Source organism: Palaemon carinicauda, chromosome 25, assembly GCF_036898095.1.
Source record: "Palaemon carinicauda isolate YSFRI2023 chromosome 25, ASM3689809v2, whole genome shotgun sequence".
Lineage (NCBI taxonomy): Eukaryota > Metazoa > Arthropoda > Malacostraca > Decapoda > Palaemonidae > Palaemon > Palaemon carinicauda.
In genome coordinates, this window is record NC_090749.1 from 94,764,906 (window position 1) to 94,773,856 (window position 8,951).

Here is an 8,951-nt window from a genome sequence, read left to right on the forward strand (position 1 = left end):
CCTTGAGAGGCAAAAGAGTCATTCCTTTATGGTCCTTATCCTGAAGATCCCTTACAAATTGGACCCCAGAGAAGACAATCTTCTTTGACGTGTTCCTTCTGCCATATTCGACTTTTACATCATCCATCTCATAATCTCCCCTCAGCATCTCCTCTTCCCACAGCTCCATTTTCTCCTCCCACAGCCGCTGCATCATCTCCTCTTCTTCTTCTTCTCCCTGTAGCTGTGTTTCTGCCACAGCTGTTCTTTTCACTATCCCAAAGTGGAAGACTCGTCCAGGCTGATCCTCATCCAGATTCTTTTTGAGCATCGCAGCAAAACTTGTATTTTCTGCTGCAAATTCTTCCTGAACATCTTGCACAGGATTCTCTCCTTCTTCTCCTTCTGATTCCAGTTGAGGAAAGATTGAGTCCTGCTCTTCTTCATTAGTATAATCCATCTTGTCTTCGTTGAGAATTTCTTGCATGTGATCCAAGGCCTTCTTGACTCGACTAGCAGCTCCTTCCAACAAGCCAACTCCTTTCTTTCCTTGATCAGGGAAAATGAGTTTCACGTTGTAGAATTGGCAAAATTCTGAAACTTCTTCTCGTCTTTGGCGTCCGTTTAGAATCTGCCATTCAAGTTTTGACACTTTGAATTCATACCGATTAGGTCCTACTCTCTCCAGAGTCTTTTCTTCAACACGTTTTTCTGCAGCAAGATCTTCTTCCGCTGTTTCCACACAACTGGCTTCAGGCGTTTCTTCGCACCGAAGCTCTTTATCAGTTCCATCTTCTTCTGATCTGACGTTTTCATTCTCCTTTTCTTGAACACTCTCACTAATTATGATTTCTAGCTGAGATTTGTCTTTTTCTTCACTTTTACCATCAATGATTTCTTGGCTCTGTAGCTCTTTATCAGTTCCATCTTCTTCTGATCTGCCGTTTTCATTCTCCATTTCTTGAACACTTTCACTAACTAGGATTTCTAGCTGAGATTTGTCTTTTTCTTCACTTTTACCATCAATGATTTCTTTGCTCTGGAGATCTTCTTCGACGTCAATGTTTTCCTCTTCTTTAGAGAGATTATCCTCATCTGTGCAATTTTCGTCATTTATTTCTTCGAAACCAACACCATCAATTATCTCTTCGGTCTGAAGAGCTTCGTTTTCGATGCAATCTTCTTCTGAAGAGATGTTGTCCTCTGTTCCTACCTCGTCACTTGATGACTTTCTACCGAAAGCCCAATAGATTCCACCAGCTAAGGCGACAAAAGCCGCTGCTCCCATAAGAACAAACTTACCATTTCCTTGAGAGACGACTTGATTGTCCACTTGTGTTCCAAGGTTAAATTCCGGGAGAATCTTGCGAAGGAACCAGTTAGATTTCAACTGATCGTTGAACGTCTCAGCTGCTTTCTCCATCTGGCCCAAAGCAAGTTCGCACCGTTGTACTTCTTCAGAGGCTTTCAAGTAGCCCCCAACTATAGGAAGTCTTTTCATCCACCTTCCGAGGAAGGAGTCCGGCGGGGCGGCAACGGCACACTCTTCAAAGCGCGGTGCTTCCGGCAGGGCCCACGAAAACCATCGGAAGGCGAACGATTCCTTCAGATTCTGAAGTTGTTCCTGAATCCTCGAGATTTGTTCACCACACTCTGCATTCCGCTGAATATTTCCTCCAAACATTCTGAAAGCTTTGATTACGGCCATGATTCTGTTCATAATCAAAATGATGCAGATCAGAAGGTCCATATCAGCATTATTTTGAAGAAAAAAAAATCTCGTCTTCGGCAGAGAAGTCTTCTGAAGACTTTTTGGAGACACCGACTCTATCGATCGATTTCCAGGACAAATTCTTTCTCTCCAGTCGGAAGACGGCGTTAACATAAGAAATAGTCATATTAATCACACCTTTGGCTAAATATAATTAATGATTATTATGTATTACGGTTTACTAAAAGATAAATTATTAATATAAATCATTTAATCAATAAAAAAACGAAGAAAATCAATAAAGAAGTAGATCGTAGTCAAAATAATTCCTGCAGACATTTTAGAATTTCAAGATGTTCCTTCTTGAAGTTCCAAATGTCTTCAGCGAAGACTTCAAGAATTGGAGTAAAAAAATTCTTCGATTTTCATATTTGCTTTATTTCTTTTTCCTTTATAACAACAACAACAACAACAACAACAACAACAACAACAATAATAATAATGATAATAATAATAATAATAATAATAATAATAATAATAATAATTAATCTTTTAAAAGTCTTCACCATTTCTCTCTCTCTCTCTCTCTCTCTCTCTCTCTCTCTCTCTCTCTCTCTCTCTCTCTCTCTCTCTCTCTCTAAATAAATAAATAAATAAATAAATAAATAAATAAATAAATAAATAAATAAATATTTATATATATATATATATATATATATATATATATATATATATATATATATATATATATGGCCTATATACTGCATATAGTGTATTATACATATATATACACAGTGTATATATATATATATATATATATATATATATATATATATATATATATATATATATATATATATATATATATAAATTCAAATTGTCTAACATAACTATTGTATTATCACTCTTTATTCATCATCCATCAATTATTCTGTCAATTATTCTTGTCACCTTTCCTTCATTCCCAATCTTTTCCTTTTTGCACAATTCGTGGCATAGCCCTATCTTGCCTCTGAGCTCTGACCGTGGGAATATGGGCTCGATTTTTCCCACGGTCTTGGGGTGGGGGAGGGGGGGGAGGGAGGCCACCTGTCAATCAATTCTCATGTTGAGGTTTGTTAATGGCAGAAGAGATTAGGGAAACTGTCATGAATTGTTTCAATAAATTTTAATGATAATATTGGTATTAGTTATGTTACTAATAATGGCATTTATGCTAATAATACCAATAATATGCTTAAAAGAAAGGTGTCGTACTAGTTAGGGCCAACCATACTAGGTTGGTTTGCTGTGAGGGATCAGAGTGAGGTTTCCCACCATCACCAGTCTGCAGGGACCACCGTGGTGATGAAAGATGTCCAAACCCTAGATATGAATAAAAACATGTCTGAGGCCTTCGTCCTGCAATGGATTAGAAATGGCTGTATTTGTTTTTGTTGATGCATATATATATATATATATATATATATATATATATATATATATATATATGTGTGTGTGTGTATACATATACATATATATATATATATATATATATATATATATATATATATATATATATATATATATATATATATATATATATTTATGTATATATATATATACATAAACATATATATATATATATATATATATATATATATATATATATATATATATATATATATATAAATATCTATATATATACATAAATATATATATATATATATATATATATATATATATATATATATACTGTATATATACACACATAACAACAACAGCAAATGCAGCCGGTACTCCTACACTGCAGGACAAAGTCCTCAGCCATGTCTCTATTCATGTAAATATCAACCACTATTGGGAATATATATCCACTGGAAATTCATTTATGATAAATGCTTTTGGGCTGGACAAGGATTCGAACCTATACCTCTTAGCCGAAACAATGCCTACAGGGCTGACTTTACTAATCGATCTATCAAGTAGATATGTAGGTAGTATGTTGGCCCTGGCACCAGCCACCCGTTGAGATACTACAGTTATAGAGTTATGGGGTCCTTTGACTGGCCAGACAGCACTACATTGCATCCTTCTCTGGTTATGGTTCATTTTCCCTTTCCCTACACATACACCGAATAGTCTTTCTTTACAGATTCTCCTCTGTCCTCACACACCTGACAACACTGAGATTACCAAACCAATTTTCTTCGCCCAGAGGGTTAACTACTGCACTGCAATTGTTCAGTGGTTACTTTCCTCTTAAGGGTAAGGGTAGAAGAGACTCTCTAGCTATGGTAAGCAGCTCTTCTAGGAGAAGGACACTTCAAAATCAAACCATTGATCTCTAGTCTTGGGTAGTGCCATAGCCTCTGTACCATGGCCTTCCACTATCTTGGAGTAGAGTTCTCTTGCTTAAGGGTACACTCGAGCACACTATTCTATCTTATTTCTCTTCATCTTGTTTTGTTATATTTTTATAGTTTATAAAAGATATTTATTTTAATGTTACTGTTCTTAAAATACTTTACTTTTCCTTGTTTCCTTTCCTCACTGGGCTATTTTCCCTGTTGGAGTCCCTGGGCTTATAGCATTCTGCTTTTCCAACCAGGGTTGTAGCTCAGCAATTAATAATAATAATAATAATAATAAAGTGTAAGAGGATCAGTCTCTAGGGTATTGTCCTGCAATCTAAGGGCACTCGCTCACTATCCCTCGCCTCTGTCATTCATGAGAGGTCTTTAAACCTTCAAGCTGTCTGATAACACGTTCAAAACATGTTTTATTTGAGATATTTATCTCACCACAACTCGATATGATATTTTTGTACATTCTCTTCTATCCCAAAGATCTATTTCTTGTCTGACTTATAGAATTGATTGATCTGTCATTGCGAAATATCAGGCAGGAATTTTTTAGAAATATTTCAGTCCTTTATATGTAGTAGGTTGGCCAGGGCACCAACCACCCGTTTGAGATACTACCGCTAGAGAGTTATGGGGTCCTTTGACTGGCCAGACAGTACTACATTGGATCCCTCTCTCTCTCTCTGGCTACGGCCCATTTTCCCCTTTGCCTACGCATACACCGAATAGTCTAGCCTATTCTCTACAGATTCTCCTCTGTCCTCATACACCTGACAAGGCTTAGATTACCAAACAATTCTTCTTCACCCAAAGGGTTAACTACTGCTCTGTAATTGTTCAGTGGTTACTTTCCTCTTAAGGGTAAGGGTAGAAGGGATTCTTGTTTTGTTAAAGTTTCTATAGTTTATATAGGAAATATTTATTTTAATGTTGTTACTGTTCTTAATATATCTTATTTTCCCTTGTTTCCTTTCCTCACTGGGTTATTTTCCCTGTTGGAGCCCTTGGGCTCATAGCATCCTGCTTTTCCATCTAGGGTTGTAGCCTAGCAAGTAAAAATAATAAAGATAATAATGTGTGATGATGATAATTAGAGACCCACATATAATTCAAGACAGATATTCTTATATTCTTCTGCCTGATTACGTCAGTAGACATTTCAAATATAACTAGAGGGGCCACTCAGTAGAGAGCATACCCTCTCCACGTCAAGCAGTCTTTATTTTGATCTTAAATCCACTACGTCATTGTATTTCTGTGTATTTTCTTCTAAATTTAATTGATTTGTCCTTTATTCATGCTCCACACGTCCACCAAATTTGGTTGCAATTGGTTCATTAGTTTTTGCGTAATGTTAAAAAAAAAAGATTAACATACGAACATTCAAAGTACTTCTTCTTATATGTACTTTGATGTACCTTATCTGCAAATGTTACAGGTTCATCCTTGGGTGAATCGTGACTAGCAAGTTTGGTCCAAATCGGTACAGTAGTTTTTGAGTAAAGTTGCTCACAGACAGAAAGGCAATAATTTCATTTATATATAAAAGTAATTCTTTGTGAATGAGTGAATGCGTTATATTACGTGTGGCTTAGTAGTAATTGAGAGTATAATGGTCTCTCTCTCTCTCTCTCTCTCTCTCTCTCTCTCTCTCTCTCTCTCTCTCTCTCTCTCTCTCTCTCTCTCTCTCTCTCTCTGCTAGGAATTTACACCACACCCCCTCTTTCATCTCGTTCTCTTACCTTTCCTAACTCCGTGAAAGCAAAACTTCCTTATTACCTTCTTTGCATAAGTCACAAACATTATCTATGCAGTTCTTTTCATCGTCTTCTTCTTCTCTTCAATCATTTCTTCTATTCTTTCAGTCTCATTGTACGCTTTATAATTCACTTAGTAGTTGAAAGTATAGTGCTATCAAGAGAGGTCAAAGGTCACGGTGTTAAAAAAAGGGGTTATTCATCTGTTTGTCCTGTCTTCACGACCCTCCTCACAAACGTATGGGTATGGGCAAGTCATTACCCATAATTGTATGCCACACACCACCAGCTAATTCATTCCATTAAACAGATAATGTTCAAGAGTATATACTGTATTTTGAATTTGTTTTTATAACAATCTTTGAATTTGCTTTACGTTTTACTTTTTCAGTTTTAATGTAAGTTTTTGATCAAGGATATTTAGGCTCAACGTCTATTATTACTATTATGATTATTATTATTATTATTATTATTATTATTATTAGTAGTAGTAGTAGTAGTAGTAGTAGTAGTAGTAGTAGTAGTAGCTAAGGAACAATTCTAGTTGAAAAAGCAGGATGCTATAAGCCCCGCAAGGGCTCCAACATGAGAGAGAGAGAGAGAGAGAGAGAGAGAGAGAGAGAGAGAGAGAGAGAGAGAGAGAAAGAGAAATCAGAGTTAAAGTCTATAACAGGGACAGTTCAGTTAATTAGAAGGTTTTAATAGTTTTTGACCAAGTTGTATTCTTAAAATACAACTTAAATAAAGCTTGTGACAACATTGCTCTACGACAGGCAACTCCCAAGTGTGTGTGTGGACTGTGGAGCGTTATAACTTATAAACAATCGGACAAAACCAAAACATTGCTAAATAACAAAAGAGTATCGCTCTCAAATGACTTAAATCCTACTCCAGTACACTAACTATAAAGAACTACATCCTATCTTTGAGGTAACTAATAAATGCTTGAATCCTAATATCAAAATAAATCATTTCACTTATACACAAAGCATAACGTTTTATTCATGCAATATGATGCAATGTTGCGCAGTACATGTAACACTTGAAATTACAGTACATTATTACAATGATACATAACTGTAACAACATTGATAACACAGTATCATTTATCGTATGTATTTCATCTCCCATAGCTCGTTTATTGCCAAATTTACACTATCGAAAGACTTCGAGAACAAGAAAGACTTCTTCAGTTTCCTCTTGAAAGCCTTAATGTCTTCCGTCTTTCGAATGTCTAGTGGAAGCTTATTATATAATCTCGTGGCCGTATATTTAAAAGGATCTAGAGCCTAAAGTAGACATATATCTAAGTTCTAATCATTTGAAACCATCTGTAACTATTCTCGACTTATTGGCTTTACGATATGTACCAATTCTCTTAGATATTTTTGACGTCCGGTTCTTATAACTTGATGGGTTATCGTACATATTTTAAACTCTATTCTGGCTTTAATAGGCAGCCAGTGAAAATCAATTAGTATAGGGGTCACTAGGGGTGATCCTTCTCGGTGTGGGACACCTTTTATCAGTCATACTCCTCTGTTTATTGTTTTTTGATTTCCCAAGTTGCACTTTGTACAGCTTGTGGTAAATGGAGTTGCAGTAGTCAATCCTGGTAATAAGAAAGTTTACTTAATTCACTCTGACTGATTTTCTGTTCCCATCGTATAGAGGAACTCTACTCTCTATAGGTCCTATAAAATCAGTTTATTGTATACAATCTTAGGTAATTTGCATATCACACTACAAAACTGGCGTTTATTGTCGAATCCACATTATTGTAACACTTAAGAGAACAAGAAAGTCCCCAGTTTCTTCTTGAACGAGATATTTATCATTTATCATTCAATATGAATTGTTTTTATAACAGATTAAATATTTTCATAGTGTCCCAAGGTCCGTATTTTATACCAATTTCTTCAATTCCAAATCATATGCTTTGCAATTTCTTAAATTCAATATATAATCATCAGGTTTGTTCAACTTAGTGTTGTTAATATATTCTATTTGTCATTAGTCTTGAACTTGCAATCTCTTTTTTTTTTCTAAAAGGTCCTTATCTTTGTGAGGGATAGGTGATTATGTGGCACCTGCAACACTTTTCTTGAATACCAGACTTATATTCTCTTCCATAATTAAAATCTGGCCCAGGTAACACTTTAAAATAAAAGAATTTACCACTTCATCTTCATCATTGTATACATTGCATAATCATTATTTTAGGGTTTCATTTTCCCATTTTTATCATCTCTGTGTTGGCCACCATAGTTTGAACTTGTTTTACTTCTTCCTCGCTGACCTTTTCACCAGCAATTCCATTTGATGTTGACCTCGTATTGAGAACTGGTTTAATCTTCAGTGCATGTTCAACATCATATTCCCTTTTAGTGATTCTAGTTTATCTAATTACAAGTAGATTTTTTCCCTTGACTTTATCAGTATATATAATTTTCTATACTTTTGGGTCCATCAGTGTTTGACGTGTTAACTTAATCAATTCCATAATCTTTATCAGCTTGTCCACTTTTTCAGTAAAATTGTATATTATCTACAAATTTAATACCAGTAGATTTTTTCCTTTGTCAGCCAATGTCATTTTCTCATGTTTGGGTCCATCAGTGTTTGAAATGTTAACTTAATTAATTCCATAATGTTTATCAGCTTGTCCACCTTTTCATCAAAATTGTATATGGTCTGCAAATAGTTTAAACTTCACTGCATGCTCCTGTAGTACTTCTGATAGACTAATAACATAGATACACAATAAAACTGGGTCCAGTAAACTCCCCAGGGGTACCCCCTCTGTTCAATTATTCATATAATGAATGAGAGTTTCCAATCTTTTTACACAGCATTTTCTATCAATCAAACAATCTTATAGATAGTCAAATGCTTGAAGGACCGTAATATTAGTAGCAATTTTAGACAATAATCTGATAGATTTTCACACAAATCGTAAAAAATGGTATGGATAATCTTATAACTTTGCTAAATACGTTTCCACACAGAGTTACTGTGTATGATTATTGCTTTTTTTTTTTTTAGGTAAAATTGAGGATAATTTTGAAAATTCCATAGACCCGGATTCTCAATTCTCGCCCCAAGAAGTAGAAGAAGATGTCTTGTAAACAAGACCGCAGGGGTGTTATTTGTACGATA